The 17,879-nt window shown below is 35.2% G+C and overlaps 1 pseudogene; it reads right to left on the reverse strand.

The window, feature by feature from the left end:
* Positions 1-3,943: 3,943 nt before the first annotated feature.
* LOC148946550 (lysophosphatidylcholine acyltransferase-like) lies at positions 3,944-5,431 on the reverse strand (annotated as a pseudogene).
* Positions 5,432-17,879: the final 12,448 nt, after the last annotated feature.

A 17,879-nucleotide genomic window follows, 5' to 3' on the forward strand; every position in this document is an offset into this window, starting at 1 on the left:
AATATCTGTTTACTTCCCAATTGCCTATAGCCTACTATATATAAGCAATGGACAAAATTCATAGCTTGCAGCCCTCTCCTCGGGGGCTGTGGGGGTAGGTTATCCTCAAAGGCATAGTTATAAAATCTCTCAACTAAATCCCTCCAATATTTTGGCCACTTAAAAAGGGCACAAGAACTTTTAATTTCCAATCAAATGAGCCCTCTCCGATCTCCTAGGACCGCTGGATTGATATGATCATCCCTGGGAAAAACAAATAAACACAAAAACAAAAAATGTAATAACAAAAAAATAAATTTGGGAAAAAAATGTAAAATTCTACATTTTTGCATCTAGAAGCTTGAAACATCTACAATAGAGTTCTCTGATATGTTGAATCTGATGTCGTGACTTTCATTAATATCACTTAGTGTTTTGGGGGTGTTTTTGGCCTTTTCCAAAAATTGGGAAATTTTTCTCAAGCTCGTAACTTTTGGTGGGTAATATTATCTTGATGAATTTTGTATGTTTTGAATAAGCATCAAAATTCGATTCTTTTGATGTATCCACTGTTTTCAAGACTCTGTTTCATAGAGTTTCAAATACTGTTGAGCCGCATCGTTCCTTATTTACAGTTCTTTACCATGAACTGTTTGATAATACAATTAACCGTAGTAAAAAAATTTGAAATAGCAAATTCATTTTCAACCGTAGCAAATAAAAATGAATAATAAATCTTAAAACGAGTAAAGCTTAAATTGAATATGCAAATCAAGCTGAAAACGAACAGAATACTTTTGAACGCAAGATTTTATTTTGATTAAACTGTCATAGACAGAGCAATTACTATAAAAGAAAAGCAAGACAAAAGCGCAAACACACGAAAAATCACACAGTTCATTATAACGAGCCTATGTAAGAGGTTACTTGAGCTAATTATAATAAATAATCATTAATTTTAATTCTCGTAAGATCAAAGGTCTTTTACCATGTGAGGCTCCAAATATAATCTATCTCCATAATATCCCAAAAACCCTGCAAATTAAAAAAAAAAAGTCTGCACATATTATATTCTGTATATGGTATTTACTTATAATTTTAAAAATAATGAATTTCCTAAGCTCTGGTAAAGATAAAATCCCAGGTACTCGGCAAAGAGCGGTCTATCAAACACCGTGAGACTGCGGCAATAACTATGTTGGTAGACGCACCAGAATCTAGTAAAGTGCCTACAACAACGTAAAGATGACATAACCAAAGCTTTAAATTCTAATAGTGCTAATAATTCTTTTGATTTTGGTTTAAACAGCCATGTTTTTGATTACTCCATACGATACTTTTTGAAAAATCCTCCCTCATTAGCAATGATTTAGGTATAAAACAGGCTGTTCGTGAAGCAATTGAAATTAAACTAAAAAAAATAATAATGTATCTTTGAATAGGGACTGGGCGGAAACCCTTGCCCTGAGATTTTTGGGGGAGTGTCCCCTTCAAAAACCTGTTATCTACCAAAAAATCAATTCCACTGCACAAGATGGTTATCCAACAATTTTGTCGGGATGTGTAGGAGAGAATGATGGGCGTGGGGGGGGCTATGTGCTTTCAAATCATTTTTAACTCTTAAAAAGGATACTATTCCTTGAACTTTCATTCGAATGAGCCTTTTTTGAAGTTTCTATGAAAATACCTTCTATAAAAACCTTATATGCCCCCAGGGCATATCTTAAAACACTTGCCCTGAGGGTTTTGGGGGAGTGTCCTCCTCAAAAACATATTTTCTCTCTTGAAATGAACTACGCTGTACAAAATGGCTATTTCAAAATTTTGATTGGATATGTTTGGGGAAATGATGGGCGTGGGGGGCTAGTTACCCTCCAATCATTTTCGACTATTAAGTTATGCCCTGGGGGCATAAAATGTTTTTATAGAAGGCAGTTTCAACTTTTTGAAGTAGAAACTTCAAAAAAGGCTCATTCGATTAGAAATTCAAAGAGCTAGTGCCCTTTTTAATAGTCAAAAGTTTTTGGAGGTCAACTAGCCCCTCCCACGCCCATCATTCCCCCAAACACATCCAATCAAAATTTTGAGATAGCCATTTTGTTCAGCGTAGCTGATTTCAAAATAGAAAGCATGTTTTTGAGGAGGACTACTACTACTACTACTACTACTACTAACAGCTCACCGCAGCACCAAGCCGCCTGAGGTCAACGCGGCTTTTCATGCTCCTTTCCCACCCCACTCTGTGCAATGCCTCCCTTGTTACATCCTCCCAGGAGTCTCCCATTTCCTATAAGTCTTTCTTTATGACGCCCTCCTACCCCAGATGGGGGCGACCTGCTTTCCGTTTTGCCCTAGATGGTTGGCCGAAAAGAACAATCTTCGGCAATCTGTCATCCTTCATCCGCACAACATGCCCTAACCACCTCAACCTTTCTTTCATTATAGACCTAGAGAGCGGTATTGAACCACATTTTTTGTATAGCCTATTGTTTGAAATACGGTCAGTCAGCTGGGTACCCAGAACAATCCTTAAGAAATTTCTCTGGAAAACATCTAGCAAATTCTCATCTGCTTTTCGAAGCACCCATGCTTCACAGCCATATTTGACCACTGTCATCAATGTAGCTTCTAATATTCTAATCTTGGTTCTGAGACTTGTCTTCCTATTCTTCCACACTTTTTTTAACTGTGAAAAAACACCCTGAGCCTTGGCTATTCTATTTTTAGAATATCCCCCACAACCCTTAGGGCAAGGATTTTAATTTATGTCCTGGGGGCAAATTAGGTTTTTATAGAAGGCGTTGTCGTAGAAACTTCAAAAAAGGCTCATTCGATTAGAAATTCAAAGAGGTGCCCTTTTTAATAGTCGATAGTTATTTGAGGGCAACTAACCCCCCTCTCACGCCCACCTTTTCCCCAAACACATCCAATCAAAATTCTAAGACAGTCATTTTATTAAACGTAGTTTTAAGTTCTGGAAATTAGGTCTTTGAGGATTACAAATCCCCCACAGCCCGCAGGGCAAGGGTTGTAAGTTATGCCCTGGGGGCATATGAGGTTTTGTATAGACAATATTGTCGTATAAACTTCAGAGAGGGCTCATTTGATCTGAAATTGAAAGTTCTAGTTCACTTTTTGAGCGTCAAAAGTTATTGTTGGGTAACCAGCCCGCCCCCTCCCCAAAACCTTTTTTCCCAAATCCATCCAATAAAAATTTTAAGATAGCTATTTTGTTAAAAATAGTTAGGGGCTATGTAACCAAAATTCCGGTTTCGACACAACTCCCTAGGGCCCGCAGATAGGCGTTGTGAGCTATGCCTTGGGGGCATATATGGTTCTTATGCAAGGGATGCACGTATAAACTTCAAATAGGTATTACTTGATTGGAAACCAAGAGTTCTAGTTCACTTTTAAGAGTCAAAAGAGATTGGAGGGCACCTAGCACCCCCCTCCACGCCCTTTTTTCCCCAAACCCATCCGATAAAAACTTTGAGATAGCTTTTTTTAAAATAGTTCCAAGACCATATAACAAATACTCAGGGGTCAACACAGCCCCCCAGGCTGTGTGTACTCGTAAAGAACATGTTAAAGTTTTTCACAAAGAAGGCATATGACTGCTACAGATTAGCTCTGTTAGAAGAAAATTTTGGATGTGCCACTACATACATTTTTAATTGAAAAGGCAATTTATACAGTAAAAACACATTTGGGAGTCCAGAAGCACATTTTAGTTCAATGATCACAAATTCATGAGCCAGAATACTTCAGACTACTGACAATAGTAATAGACCAACTGAAAGGGGAATACTGAATATATTTACTGAATATTTTCTAGGAATACCGGATATATCCTAGGAATACTGAACATTTTGTAGGAATACTAAATACATCCTAGGAATACTGAATACATCCCCATAAATGAGATTCCTAAAGAACTGGGAAAGTGGATAGACTAGCCTTATGGTTAGCAGTAGCTGGCAGGTACATAGGATTGCCTAAATAGGTATTTCAAAAAAATTGGCATATTCAGGTTTTTCGTTTACTGTCAACACAAAGTCCTCCTTAATACCAAACAAGGGCAGCTTTAAAAAAGAAGTAGAGCCTTTAAAGGCTTTCTCAAAGGCATAATTCATGTCCTCTAAACTTAAATAGCCTTTCTTTCCACGGTCCAGAAGCTCAATCGCAGCTTCCAAATTTTGATATGTGATGGCAGGAAGTGAAAGAGACATTCTGCCGATGATGAACAGATTATATATCCCTTACAATTACAAGGTTACATATCCCTTACAATCCGGATCATAGGCTTGAAATAATTGTGTAAGGCAAGGGTTATTGACAAGTAATTTCAAGTAAGAAGCTAAGCCTTCTTGCGTAATAACCCCATATTTTTTATCAGCGATCTTGGCAAACGTTCTACAATCGTTGTTTCCAGTCCCTTTTGATCAAAACCATATTTAGTTTTCAAGTTGGCCGCTCCTATTAAGGCCACTTCACTTGGCAATCCTAATTTGGTTGCTTTCAACATAAGCCGATAATCTTCAAACGTATAATCGACAACAGGCATTTTAAGGCATTTGGCCATTTCAAGACGTACATTTTCAGCAAAAATTTTCGGGTCTCGTTTCTCTTCATTTGACGGAACATATGGAGGTAGAAATTCAATTTCAGCATAAGTAACAAACTGGGTCATAGTGAACCATAAAATCTTCAACACCCCAGGTCCATCCAAAGTCCAAGATAGAGTATCAAGCCTATTAGGATACTTAATGCACACAGGTTGCACAGTAACTCCAGGACAAAATGCACCAGGCTTAAAAGTGATAAGTGCTTTTCTGTTAGAACAAGTTCCCTCAGGAAATATGAAAATCTGTTGCCAGGGGTACTCAGATGTTGCTCGATGCACTATCTCTTTAATCGTGTTAGCTCGGGAGTTTAGATTTTCTCTTTCCACATATATTGGCTGAGTAAAATTGACCAATTTACCAAGAAATGGTAATTTCTTCACATCTTCCTTGGCAACAATGCTGGGTGACCCTAGGAAGAATACTACAAGTGTATCATAAAAATTTGAATATGGTGCCAGTGCTAGGATCGGTGCTTCTTTTGACGTTGCTTGTCTATTGAAACCAGAACAATAGAAGGACCAGACCATTATCTGTGATATAATAGCTCGCAACGTTCGTCTCCATCCTTGTATAGGTTTTGATTTTAATTCTTCTTCGGATAAGCCCAAAAGCCCTAGACAAGCAAGCCAATAAGATGTAACTAGGCAAATGACAACACCAATCACTCTCTGAAGAAGAAGGACGATAGAAAAAATAAATATCTTAATTTGGTCGTTCGTAGACAGAGATACGTATATTGGTCTAAAGGGGTTTGTCTGAGGCTGGGACTGATCTACACTTACATCTTCATTTCTTTTTATAGTTCATCTTACAACTAGGTTTTTCATTTCTTATAAAACCCTCAATGACTCATTTACATACTCTTATGTGTAAATAGTCCTTAATCTAACAGCATTTGCCTTAGTTTTTGGTAATTTGTAACCTCGTCCTTTACTATTCGAACTAAAAAAAGCCAAAGGCTGTGTACATTTTAATGCATTTAACGATAAATACTAAGAACTTCATTCTATAAACAAAAAAATCATAGAATTATTATGCAAGGTAATGACGATATGCAAGATGATGAATGACGACACATACAAGTATCTTTTGAAAAGTTGCTTCTCTGGGGTAAGTTGCCATATTTGACTGACTTTGCAGCCAGATTCCATCGGATTCATCTTTTACTAATCCAACTATGGAAAAGCAATAGGCTGTGTAAATTCTAATGTATTTGACGATCGTAGCTAGAGCGGTAGCTTCAACCTATTAAAAGACAAACGTGCCCATAGTAACAAAAAAATAGTCCGAAATCGTGACAAATCGTGACAAAATCGTGACAGATTGAAACTCAAAGCACACTATTGGAACCTGCTTAGGCAAATTCTCTATAAAAAAAAAACTTACAGTCCCTTGGCTTGAATAAGGAAAGTGGCTGGAACCACAAATTCTGTATCGAAAGCATGTTCTTTTTGGATTTTTTTTCTCTGCAGCTAGATGGGCACCGGGACGTCATAAATAGCTGTTTAAGCTCTCGTTGTAAAGAAAATTACTATATTTAGTGCTTTTTGTAATTAAAAAGCATAAGATTTAACATAAAATCAATTTTTTGCGAAAAATATATTTTCGTATACAAGATAGTTAATGACGTCATAGCCGTCGATTATAACAATAAATGACGTAAAATCAAACAGTTCATGGTAACGAACTGTGTAGCAAGAGCAACTCGTCTCAATAGTAGCCAAAACTCTAAAAAACTAAAGTTTGGTACAAATAGATACATCATAAGAATTGGATTCTTATGCTGATTTTAAAAATGTAAATTTCATCAAGTTTAGTTATACCCATCAAACGTTATGAGCCTGAGAAAATTTTCCATATTTCAAAAAAAGGGAAAAACATCCCATAAAAGTCATAGAATCTTAATGAAAATCACACCCTCAGATTCTGAGTATGAGAGAACCTTATTGTAGAGGTTTCAAGCTCCTATCTGCAAAAACGCGGAATTTTCTATTTTTTGTCAGAAGAAAGATCATGGATGCGTGTTTATTTGTTTCTTCTTTTTACCAGGGGTGATTGTATGGACCCAGTGGTCTTAGAATGTTCCAAGAGGGCTCCTTTGAACGGAAATTAAAAAGTTTTAGTGTCTTTTTTAATAAAAAAACCACTTTTTTTTAAATATTACTTTTTACAAAAAACTACATTTTTGATGTTTTTCATACTGCAGTCTTTTCAAAGATATTTGATTTTTGAAGCAATTGAACAGTTCGTGGTAATGAACTGTTCAACCGAAAGTAAGACCGACTCGTCTCAATAGTAATCGAAACTCTAAAACACTGAATTTTAATATCAATAGATACATCAAAAAAGTTGGATTTTTATGCTAATTTTAAATATATAAGTTTCATTAAGGTTACTCGTATCCATCAAAAGTAATTAGCCTGAGAATATTTGCTTTATTTTCAAAAATAGGGAAAAACATCACCTAAAAGTCATACAATCCTTATAAAAATCACACCATCAGATTCAGCGTATCAGAGAACCTTATTGTAGAGGTTTAAAGCTCATATATACAAAAAAGTGGATTTTGGAGTTTTTGCCAGAAGAAAGATGACAGATGAATGTTTATTTGCCTTTTTTTTTACCAGGGGGATCGTATCAACCCAGATGTCTTAGAATTTTGCGAGAGGGCTTATTTCAACAGAAATTAATAGTTCTAGTTCCTTTTTCAACCAAAAAAGAAAAAAAAAGAAAAAATACAATCATTTTTACTAAAAATTGCATTTTGATGGCTTTTCATACTGCAGTATTTTCAAAGATAATTGATTTTTTTTTATTACATAAGGAATCATGTTAAAGTTTGATCAATGATTTCATAATCGTAGGTTGTAGCCAGGTCTTCTCTTACTATTCCAATTAATAAAAAGCCATAGGATCTTTCCTGTTTGTAATTATTACAATAAAGAACGAACTCCAGTCCATAGTAATGGAAAATCTCAGTTATGATAATCTGGGTTGCAGCGGTAGCTAGTACAATAAAGAACATACTCTAACCTATACTAACTAAAAGTGTATGGGTGTGTGGAGTGGTTATAGTTTAATAATTGCAGCTGTAGCTGTAATCTTGTTTCAAACAGTTCATGGTAACGAACTGTATAGTAAGAGCGACTCGTGTCAATAGTAACCGAAAGTCTAAAAAACGGAATTTTGATACCAATAGATACATCAAAAGAATCAGATTTTTATGCTGATTTTAAGTATGTAAGTTTCATCAAGTTTAGTTACGAGCCTCAGAAAATTTGCCTTATTTTTTACATAACTGAAGTATTAACAAAAATTAACAAAAATAATTATTATTATAAAATAAATTTTTACGATATGGTAAACAACTAACTCTAGGTCATAGTAAATAAATTAATTTTGAAATTAAGGTAATTAAATCAAAGGACGAACAGGTGAAATACAAATGGCACAGTTTATATTAAAGTGAAAAGTAAAACTTTGCACTTTACTGTCCGCAGTCTCGTTTGTTGTCTTTTTATTGAGTTTTATCTCTCTTTGTTGTTGTTTATGCTACATAGTCCATGAGTCTGCCCCAGAAACAAGGGGAAAGTCTAAAACTGTGTATAGCGAACGCTCGAATAAAATCCATGAAAATTTTTGCCAAAAGAGGACTAAGAACAGCTCCCATCGACAAGCCAAACATCTTCTTGTAAAACTCTCCTCTAAAACCCAAATAAAAAGAATATTCTTTAACCAGAGTAACTAATCATGGTTGCAGCGGCAGCTACAACCATGACACTGATTCAGGAATGGTAACTATTATTTCGGTTTTTCTGCGACCCCACGAAAATAGCGTCAGATCAAAATGAAAAGTCTACAATTGGAATCAGAACGGTCGAAAGTCTAATTTTGGGAAATTACAGCCCCCTCCTTGAGCAATAAGGAAAATGATCTTTTTTGCATCGTTAGCACTGATCTGTATCCCGTTTTTTTTTTTTTTTTTTTTTTTTTTTTTTTTTTTGTTATGAAAGTAAAAAATTTATATTATTTTCAGTAAAGTGCAAATTATGATCTGGCCTTGGGAAGGCATAGGGGTTTTGAGCCCAACTTATGTTAATTTCTGCTCTTTTTGAGTTTGACTCGGTTATTTATGGTAATTTCTGTTCGTTTTGGGTTTCGTTTATTTATCGATGCTGATTTGTGCTAGTTTCACGCTTGGTAGATTGTTTGATTTTATTTTTGCTAATTTTTTGTTCAGGTCAATAATGATAATTTTCTTGTTGTCAATCAAAATTTCAATGAAAACAGACTCAAAAACTCCATCCAAATGCTTACACAGATCACTATGCAAAGTATAATCCAGGTAATCAGCAATATAAAATGCTAAGCCACCTTTTTTTCTCTCCAATCTATTTACAAACTCCAAGCTATACCCGGAAATATCTAAAAGCATATCATTGCCCTTGTGGAGAATTATTTCACAGAGTCCAATAGTATGGGGAGAAGAATTAGCTATGAGAGACTTAAAATTATTTAGAGAAGAACAGAGTCCTTGATTGTTATGAAGAACTCAGAAATTAATACTAGAATTTACATTTTTGGTCATGTCATATCTATAGACACAATTAGCAGTAGAATTACTAGTCAAAGAAAAGATATTAGGTGGGGTCCCAGATGAGTCACCAATCAAATTTAAAACCTTTAGAGGAGTGTTCTCAACCAATTTAAATTGAATGGGAATAGAGTTATCATAACTAGAGTGATCATCATCAACATCTGCCATTTATAAAAAGCGGATGTAATAAAAATCTAGTCATAGTTAAAGAGGAATGCACAGAAAAAGGAAGAATGCACAGATAATTAATAGAAAAATTATTCGTGCAATGATCAGCAAGTAGAATCATCGTATGAAAGAAAAAGAAGAAATTATTAACAATCTAAGACACACTGAGGTAACACATTGCTATCAAGCTAAGATGATCGAAAGAAAAGTATAGACACTGAAAAGATAATAAGAAAGAGAGAGAATTTAGTAGCCTATAGTTGGTCCCTTGTATACAGAAAAAAAAATCAAACAGAAGATAGAAAAAGAAAACTGGTTGGGAGGCAGGTAGAAGGGAAAATAGTGAAATTTTGGGGAAAACGTTGAAAAGAAAGAGACAATGATGTAAACCACGATTAAACATATAAGGAGTATATAGCAAACATGGAAAGAGCACACAGAAAGTATTCAAAAGATAGGGCCAAAACTGACGGATTAAAGTAGTTGGCAGAGAAATAGCCAGAAATATACCAATGATACAACGTAGCTGAGTGAACAAAATAAAATACGGACAGACAAATAGCAAGCAAACAACAAAAAGAAATAAAAATAAAGCACTGAGAACTACACTAAGCATAATTAGCGTTGAGACTGGCAGGAACAGATGCTCCAGCACGATCTATATCACCCTTAGTCGCTTTCTTGTGGGGACTGGTAGGATTAGTTTTGATAAATATGTTGCCGTCTACTGTCCAAGCATTTTTTAAGCCTAGCTTACTCTTAGCATAGGAAAGAAGATTGAGTGTATTCTTAGTCAGGGATTCATTCACTGAAATTTGCGTACCCTTAAGTTCTTTTTGTTTTTCAAAGTGGTTGATCGAAGCTTCAGGTTAGAGAAAGTAAAGACGATTGGACGAACGGTAGTGTCAGTTTTCGGACCAATCCTGCGGACCGAGATAATGTCATCAGCTAATAGTGGGATTCCCGGGATTTTCGAGCTACAAAACTCAAGAAATTTATTTTCTGTATTTCCCGGGATCGAAACGTCCTCGTCAGGTCGAAATACCATAATCTGATTATTTAGATAACTCTGTTCAATAGTGTCATTCTGACACATTAATTTGTCCTCAAAGTTTACCATAGTAGTCTGAACTTCTTTACTCGTCGAGTTTACATTAAGCACTAGCTGCTCAAGACTTTTGAGCTGTCTTTCCATTTCAGCTAACTTTGTTTTAACCATTTTGTCTAAATCCAGAGACAAGTTGTTATAGATATCATTCATAATGCCTTCAATGACTACGTCGCTTGGACTGCCCGGACGAGACTGCAAAGAGATAGCTTTAGAAAACTTCGTCACTAATTCTCAGTTCGTGTCTTTTTTAATACGTGCGAAACGAAGATTAGACTTTCCTTTTAATGCATTCAGTTTGTTTTGGCCCTATCTTTCGAATACTTTCTGTATGCTCTTTCCATGCTTGCTATATGCTCTTTATATGTTCCTTATATGTTTAATCTTGGTTTACTTCATTGTCTCTTTCTTTTCAATGTTTTCCCCAAAATTTCACTATTTTCCCTTCTACCTGCCTCCCAACCAGTTTTCTTTTTCTATCTTCTGTTTGATTTTTTTTTCTGTATACAAGGGACCAACTATAGGCTACTAAATTCTCTCTCTTTATTATTATCTTTTCAGTTTCTATGCTTTTCGGTCAATATCTACGAAATCATATTATTGAGTCAGGACAAAAGTGAATACACCATTTAATGCCTTTTTTTATGCTGATTACGAATATAATAAGCATTTCTAGTGAAAATGAATTTCAGCCCCCCCCCCCCTCTATCGGCCACGTCCGGGGTGGGTTAGGTTAGGTATAGCCGGTATAGGGGGGAGGGGGGGGGCTGAAATTCATTTCCGATAGAAATGCTTATTATATTCGTAATCAGCATAAAAAAAATCAGCATAATCAGCACTTTATTCCTAACTCAATAATATGATTTCGTAGATATTGACCTGCTTTTCTTCCGAACTTCTTGGCTTGATAGCTATTTGCTACCTCACTGTGTTTTACATTGCTAATGATTTTAATTTTTCTTTCATACCATGATTCTACTCTTTGATCATTGCACAACTGATGTTTCTATTAGTTACCTGTTCATTCTTTCTTTTTCTGTGCATTTCTCTTAACTATGACTAGATTATTATTGCATCCGCATCTTATAAATGACAATTGTTGATAATGGTCACTACAGTTTTGATAACTCTATTCCTATTCTATTTAAATTGCTTGAGAAAACTCCTCTAAATGTTTTAAAATTAATTGATGACTCATCTGGGACCCCACCTAATATCTCTTCTTTGACTAGTAATTCTACTGCTAATTGTGTCTATAGATATGACAAGACCAAAAATGTAAATTCTGGTATTAATTTCTCAGTTCTTCATTTAAAAATTCAAGGACTCTGTTCTTCTCTAAATATTTTGAAGTCTCTCATAGCTAATTCTTCTCCTCAGACTATTGGACTCTGTGGAACATTTCTCCACAAGGGCAATGATATGCTTTTAGATATTTCCGGGTATAGCTTGGAGTTTGTAAATAGATTGGAGAGAGAAAAAAAGTGGCTTAGCATTTTATATTGCTGATTACCTGGATTATACTTTGCATAGTGATCTGTGTAAGCATTTGGATGGAGTTTTTGTGTCTGCTTTCATTGAAATTTTGATTGACAACAAGAAAACTATCATTTGGAGAAATATACCGCCCATCAAGTGGGTCGATACCTTCTTTCCTTGGAATTTTTGGGTTATGTCTGAAATACGCCGAAGTAATTATGAAATTATCGTTTTAGGAGATTTCAGTATTGACCTGTTAAAAGCATCATTTACAACTTCTTATGACTTTGTATCCTCTGCTTTGTCATTTCATATGTTTCCCTGCATCACTTTACCTACTAGAGTTACTGACACATCTGCCACACTATCAGCAATATTTTTTTTACTTTAATGCCTAGTTCGAGCTTTGTTATCATATCTGACATCTCTGACCACTTTCCATGTATTACAAATTATACAATTTCTGGTCTACCTTCAGTTCCTTCCACTCCTTTTTGATTTACCAGTCCGTTACCAACAGCATCAACTTAAACAGTTTAAAATTTGATTGTCTGATACCTCCTGGGAGTTTCTCACCGATTCAAGTCGGTCTGTTAATAGTCTTTTCAATCAATAGTATGATCTGGTCAAAGAGGCCTTTGTATAGTTGCTGTGTAACCTCAGCTGCTAAAAGCTCCAATGGTTCAGTTCCTTGTGCCCCTTGGATGACTTCAACTCTTCTTAAGAGTACAAAAAGAAAGACTTACTTGTGGAGGGTATTCAAATCCTCTAACTCTCATCATCATCTTGAAAGGTACAAAAAATTTAGAAATTTATAGAACTCCTTAGTTTGTCAAGCCAAGTATATTTATTACTCTCAGATGTTCTCTAAATTTGGCAAGAATACGAGAAAATCCTAGCAACTTATAGACACAGTTCTTCATCACAATTCCAACAGAAATAACTTGCCAAATAAATTAATTTCTAAGGGGGTAGAGATAACTAATAGTTAGGTCCTAATGAATGAATTTTGCTCTTACTTTGCATTCATTGGAAAATTAATTTCTGAATATATTTTGGTTAGTGCTTCTTCTACCAGTGACTTTAGAAAGTACCTCGGTCCTTCTTGTCAAAACTCAGATGGCTTTGCATTTGGTTTCCGAATTTGAAGTCCAGAGAATCGTCTCTGAGCTAACAGGATCTTCCTCTAACAGACCTGACCAAATTCCCGCCAAGGCTTTTAAGTTTATTTTACTCTCTATTCTATATCCTGTCACCATTCATGTTAACTTGTCATTTTTGAATGGAACTTTTCCTAGCGCCCTAAAATCTGCCAGATTAATTTTTCTCCATAAGGATGGTTCTAGACATGATCCTTCTAATTATCGACCAATTGCTCTATTATCAGCCTTTATTAAATTTTTTTTTTAATGTATGTACTCTAAGCTTTTGTCGTTTCTTGATAAAAAAAAAACAATTTTTCTATTACAATAAGTCAGGTTTTCACCCTAAACACTCAACAGAACATGCTTGCATGGCCTTGCTGAATTTCATTCACAAGGTACTTGATGAGGGTAGAATTCCAGCTGCAATTTTTCTTGATGTCAGAAAAGCGTTTGACAGCATATCACATACTATCCTATTTTCCAAGATGGAACGAATAGGGATACGGGGAATCAGTTATCATTGGTTTGAAACTTATTTTCTGAAAGGTCTATCAGTATTGACCCTAAGCTTCAAGATCAATTCCATGTTGATTTTGGTGTCCCTCAAGGGTCTATCCTAGGACCTGTTTTATTTTTTATATTCATCAATGATCTTTTTATTGCTATATTTGAAGAAAATAAACATATTTGGTTTAGTATTTGTGATCAAAATTTTCTTCCACCTAGTGACGCAGCTCTATATCCTGTGCTATTTGCATTTGCAGATGATAGTACTCTTGGGTGTTAAAAAATAAAGATTCTTCCCTTATCAAGAAATTGTATTCAGTTCTAGAAAGAACCTTTGCTTGGTTCGATGTAGATCCCCTTGCCCTAAATCTGGCTAAATCCAGTCTACTTATATTTTTCCGATCAGGTACTTCTTGTCCTTTGGTTCAAATTATTTTCTACCGCTCATGGTGATATAACTCGTCCACCTGATAGGCATGTTCGATTCCTGGGTAATTCATGGGACGAAAATCTTTCTTTCAAACACCACTGTGCTCTCATGAAACTTAAGCTCTCCAGAAACCTGGGAGTTCTTCGGAAGCTTCGTCATTGCTTCCCTGGTTCAATAATAAATATTGTCGTTCACTTTCTCATTCAACCTTATATGTACTGCTGTCCTACGGTATGGCTATTAACATTCTCTTCTTTTACCTTCCCTGTTTTCCAAATATATAACAGAGCAATTACATTATTGTCTGAGGTTACAGACCAGCTCAGCATGAATTTATTGGATGGTCAATTCACATACATCTTTCTTTCCTCTTGTTTCATCTTCAAGTATTTTCATGGACTCCTCTCTAATTTATTCAAACAATTATGTCTTCTATATTCTGAAGTACAAGATGAATCTTGTGTTTCTTTTTCTGTCAGAAGCGACATGGATGTTTGCATTCATAAAACCAAAACCATTAGATTAGATTTCAATTCAGTTTTATGTTGTGCATCCATATGTAGTTCCCTACCAATTAAAATTCGGCTATGTCATTTTTATGAACAATTTAAACAACAGCCAACCAATCATCTATTATGCCTAGACAGTTAGTTCTCTCCTCCCGTCTTTTTTCCCCTCTATCTTTCCTTTTCAATTTGTTGAATTCATTTATTTTAATTGGCATCGTAGTTTTTGGTGTTGTATAGTTTTTTTTGTTTTTTTTTCTTCTTGTTTTTCTGTTTGATTTTAGTGCTATTATTTAATGCTTTATTTAGTCTCCCACACTCACAGGCCAAAGAGCCTTTGTGAGGGTCTAAAGTTTTGTAATTTTTTCTGTGTTTCTTTCAAACAAATTGGTTGATTGATTGATTCATCATTGAACGCCTTTTCAGTGTTCTAATTGAAGTCAAAACTAAAAGGCCAAGTTGTCTTAGTTAAATAGCTCTTTGGTCGATATTAATAGTCAAATGTGGCCTGAAACGTCAGTTTAAAGTTAGTTGTAGGAATGGAAAAGTGGAGCTAAAGTAAGGACTTCTTGGGTGGGTTCTTAAAGTAAAAGCCAATGCTACTTCGAATAACTGCAGTGCTATGAGTCAAAATATTCTTTACAGTGCGGCCAACGTAATTTTTGCTGAATTTTCTGACAGGCCGTCTTATTCCAATTGGCCTTTGTCTGCCAATCTGAATAATTTTCTTTAACTTTAGCATTACCTTTAATAGGATGACTCTCATTAAAACATAGTCATAATCATAGTAACAGCTTTTTCTTGTCAGTTTTTACGTCTCATTTTCTAGAAAATGGCATATCAGTTCATGGAATCTGATGCAGCATGTTCAATCCTACTTCTCACGTCTCCAAACATCATCAACATTTCGTTTCGATGAGCACTTCAGTCTTTTTAACGGGAGATCCCCATTTGACGGAGGCAAGCCTTAGACGGGGGGGGGGGCAGGCGTCCCCAAGAATCAAAATTAAACTTCTGTCTTGGGTACTTGTAATTGTAGAAAAAGGTGTCACCAAATGCTTTACTTTGGAGAGGGGAAGGGATGAAAAGATATGAATATATTCAAAATGGAGACCGTGCGGATGTTTTTTTTGTTTCGTTTTAGCAGACAAATGGTGTACTCTTGCAACCGGGTGAAAAAATATAAAACAGTATTACTACAAACTTCATTATCATTTACCTTTAACTCTCTAAAGCCTATTTTAGAAAAGTAAGTTGTAAAAGGTCTAAAATAAAAATAGGAAAAAAACATCGGCAATGGGGAATGTCATGTTTCAAGTTTGATGAGACGGCAACAGTTTTTTTAGCACTTCTAGACTGTCCATTTTCTTTGAAAATAGAACGGAAGACAGGAAACGAAGACGAGTTCTTCTGCCCCTTTTTTTTCGTTTCCAAAACTTGTAAGTCAGGGGGTAAAAAAATAGAGAAATAGGATAAAAAAACGATAGTAAGCATTGGATTTCTTAACAAATTCTCAAAGAAAAGATACAGAAAGGAACTGGTGAATTTTTGATGTGTTTGAGAATAAGAAAAACTAGATATTTCTTCTTGTTATTTTCAGATCAAGTTTATCCCTATTAGTGATCAAAGACGGACGAGAATGCTGAGAATTGGCAACAATTTTTTTTAATTTAGAGTTAAAGTTAGTGTTAATTTGCCACAAAAAAAGAAACAAAAAGGGATCGGGGAATTTTTAATGTATTTTAAAATAGAAAAAGCTAAATAGTGCTACTCGCTATTTTCAGACCTTTCCCCTATTAATGATTAAATACAGACGAAAATGCTGGAAATTGGCAAGAAACTTTTATATTTAGTGTTAAGGACTGTATTTTCCCCTTGTATATGAGCGGGGAAGGTCCACGTGTTTCGCTTCCCCTTGCCATTTTCTCCCTATTTTTGGCAAATTGCAGGGTAAAATCCGCCACTTAAAAAAGGTAAACTTTAGTAAAAGACATTAAAAAGAAATTAGTTGATTATAAAGATAAAAGATGAGTTGCTTTTTAAATCACAACGACATGGGTGTATTACAGGCATGGGTGTATTATTCACCGAAAATTTTTTCCGATTTTGGTAGGAAGGATACCGCAAAAACATCGCTTTTTACCCGACCGGCACCGCTTTATGAAGCCCATATAGGCGCAATACTGGCATGCACGCAGGGTTACCAACTGGACATATTTTATGTCCAAAGGACATATTTTAGAAATTTGGGACATAAAAGGGACATATTTTGCAAATTTATGACATAAAATAAAATATTTCCCCGATCGGTACATATTTTGTTTTCACCAAATCAGTATTAAAACTACTTGTCTAGCACTAAATTTACTTACCTACTTATTTTCTACTTGTTTTTTACAAACGTTATTTTTTTTAACACGTTATTATTTTTTGGAGTTTCTTGCTCTTTCCCGCTGACAGGTATTTGCAAATATTCTTGAAATATTCTTTCATTTATAAACGATTTTATTTATCCTTGCTTTTACGCTACAGTCAAGATAATAAACAAGCAGGCACCTTTTTAATTATCAATCCCTTCCGGCTCTCAATTGTCGGGCAAAAGCATCTATTTAAGTATGAAGCATTGCTAACTGAAAATGAAAAGGTAGCAAAAGAAAAAAAATTAGATTCTTGATGATGTGGAATCAGTTTTGATATCAATATATGTACCAAAAACTGAGCTTGTTGTGCTGATTCCAAATATATAATTTTTTTTAAGTATAGTGTTACCCATTAGTTGGCCTGAGAAAATTTGCCAAATATTAAAAAAAGGTGAAAAGCACCCCATAAAGTCAAAGAATTTTAATGGAAATCACGCCATTAGATTCAGCGTATCAGAGAACCCCACTGTAGAGCTTCCAAGCTCCTGTATTTAAGAATGAAATTTTATAGTGTTTGCCAGAAGAAGCATCACAGATTCGTGTTTATTTGTTGTTGCTTTTTCCAGGGGTACCCAGTTCAAAGCTGTACCCAGAAGGGGAGTTAGGGGGGTTTAAACCCCTCCCAAAATATTTTTTTACTCGTAAAAACGTAACAAAAATGGATATAAATAAATTTTGCATGCGTTTTTTGAGGTTTTTTCGTGTAAACCAACCCCCCACATACCACCCCCCCATCCCCACCCCACCCCGAAAATTTTTTCTGAGTAAAACCCCTCCTAAAGAAATTCTGGGTAAGGCCTTGGGCTCGTTCAAACGAAAATTAAAAGATCTAGTGTCGGATGAGACAACTAGCCCCCATCCCACGCCTTTTTTCCTCAAAGTCGTCTGATCAAAATTTTAAGATAGCCATTTTGT

This window comes from Artemia sp. Qi Xiang Cuo, chromosome 11 (genome assembly GCF_049724085.1).
Source record: "Artemia sp. Qi Xiang Cuo chromosome 11, ASM4972408v1, whole genome shotgun sequence".
In the NCBI taxonomy this organism is placed as follows: Eukaryota; Metazoa; Arthropoda; class Branchiopoda; order Anostraca; family Artemiidae; genus Artemia; species Artemia sp. Qi Xiang Cuo.